At 38.6% G+C, this 2,500-nt stretch overlaps 1 protein-coding gene across 1 annotated transcript in view; it reads right to left on the bottom strand.

Annotated features, from left to right (window-relative positions):
- LOC138028861 (uncharacterized) overlaps window positions 1-2,500 on the bottom strand; it is a 62,387-nt gene that overhangs the window by 50,439 nt on the left and 9,448 nt on the right. The window lies entirely within an intron of this gene.

The raw sequence follows: 2,500 nt of genomic DNA, 5'->3' as shown, positions 1-2,500 counted from the left end.
TTTATTGCCAGGAACTCTAATAGCTATTTGCCTATCATTATTTACATCTAATGTAAATAAGTACTCCCTAGTGGGCAATATGAAACTAAACCCTAAGAAGTGTAAAGAAATGTTTGTAGACTTTCTCCAGTATAAACCAACATGTTCCAGTCCTCTACTCATAGGGGGCGCCCTATTTGAAAGGGTATCCCAGTACAAACTGCTGGTCGTCATAGTTTCTGATGACCTTTCGTGGAACGCATACTGTGAGTATATATACGACAAAGCTACCAAGCGCCTCTACGGGTTAAGGATTCTTAAGAAAAGTGGACTTTCACCTTCCGACTTAATATCTGTATATTGCAGTACGATCCGCTCTGTGCTCGAATAGTAGTAGTCTCTTCCGGGTTCCGATGGTTTATTACCACGGTTATAATTTACGCTCAGGCTCACAATTGTACCATGCCTCTAGTAGTGGCAAATGCAAAAGACTTATGATTTTGTGACTGTCCAATTTTGAACTGTAAGTCGCGACCGCCCCCTGTAATTCAGTTGTTACTGCAATAGGGTTGAATAAACGATTGATTGATTGATTGATTGATAACCTCTGTGGTCTATTCTTGGTTTGAATTGTGCATTGTCTCTTCAAATCTTGGTTTTCAGTGAAGTGTTAGTTCTGAGAAGTGTTACCACACATGTCCAATAAATTCAACTAGATTCCAGTCGTTAGGGTAACCAGCTATGTTGAAATAGAATTTTTTTATGGTCATGTGATCAAATAAAAACTCTCAAACGGACAGAACAAATGTAACCCCAGTGGAATCTATTCTTTGCCAACCGAGTCCAATTAAACAGTTTTCTTGGGCCTCCAAGTCTCTAACGGATAAAAATATTGTCACTCCAGTGGAAACTATTCGTTACCAATAGATCCATTGGAGTCCAATGGAACACTTTCTTTGGGCCACCGGTCGACAACAATGAACTTTTTCCAACTCTCTAGCAACCAGAAAACTTGTCACTCCAATGTAATCCGTATTCGTTACTAATGGATCCATTGGAGTCCAATGGGACAGTTTTCTTGGGCCATCGATCAACGACAATAAACTTTTTTCTCACTCTCGAACGATTAGAAAACTTGTCACTCCAATGGAATCTGTATTCGTTACCTATGGATCCATTGGAGTCCAATGGGACAGTTTTCTTGGGCCATCGGTCGACGATACTAAACTTTTCTCTAACTCTTTAACGAATAGAAAACTTGTCACCACTAAACTTCTGGTTTTCTAATGGAACTTGAGTATACACGACTGAAGTGTAGTCGAATGTATTGCACAACCGTCAGGGTGACAGGATGCGTGAACTGGAGAGTTTAAAGTACCTGCGCACAGCAAGGATAGAGTGTCCTTTTATACAGTGACAGGTTTAAAAGATCTGAATCTCAGTCGTGAGTTTTGTAGTGGGATAATAGCTATTTACTAGCTCTGCGAACTTTATCTATTTCTTCTTTGGTTATGCTCTATAGAGAAAAGATGTCGATGTATCTTTTGTGAAGAAGTGGCTTGTATTAACTTAGTTTGATGATATCTGTTTCAACTGCAGCCATGAATATGTTGGCAAGGGATATTGCGGTCTCATTGTATCGTTTTATTAGAACCTACAGGCAAATTTGTCCTTTAATATCGTGTTTTAAACGTCATTTGGTAAATTAAAGCGTCAAAGGACCTAAAACTTAACCGTCAACCGTCAACCGCCAATCGTCATGCGTGGAAGCCCTCATTCATACAGCTCCAAAATTAAAATTACCGTAAGCGGTGTCGACAATATCTGAACCGGATCATGGATCGGATCACGGATCGGATCGTAGGAAAAAAATGAGATCGTCTATATAATAACGAATAAAAAATAAGAGTCAAAAACTAAAATAGGTTAAATGAAAATTGAGAAATGTTGCGTGAAAAACCCAAAATAAATTCTGTGTGACAAAATGGAGTGCAGGCCCTGCTGGAAGTTACTTTGACCCAAAACCCCATGTCGTCAATTTCACGGCTGTGTTGAGGAGTGTTGTATACGTATCATTTCATCAGTTAGTAATTTTGTCTCCTTTAATATCATCTCACGTGCTATTTTTCCTTTATTCGATAATATATAGATTTAGCCAAGCCTAAAAGCGGGGCTCCCTGGTTATTTATTCTTACTGCCTGAAGGGTTTGTGAAAATAAAAGGTTTCGAATTGTCCGCGTTTTGGTGCTTCTAATAATTAAATCATTTTCTTTCCTTTCTTATAAAGGAAAATTCATTGCCTAACTAGTGAATTCCACGGTAAATTTTACGCTAAAAACCGATATCGCATGAATCAGGAAGCGATGAGTGCGTTATCGGTTTCTCCAGTGAAATTTACTTTGTAATTCACCAGTTTGGCAATAATTTTTTCTTGAATTGCATGAGTTTTAAAAGTAAGCAAGCACACCCTCAGCGAGCGAATGGAAAAGGAAAAAAAGCCAATTCAGAGTCAACTGTCAAT

The sequence above is a fragment of the Montipora capricornis genome, chromosome 13 (assembly GCF_036669925.1).
Source record: "Montipora capricornis isolate CH-2021 chromosome 13, ASM3666992v2, whole genome shotgun sequence".
NCBI lineage: Eukaryota > Metazoa > Cnidaria > Anthozoa > Scleractinia > Acroporidae > Montipora > Montipora capricornis.
This window is presented reverse-complemented; position numbering and strand designations above follow the sequence as displayed.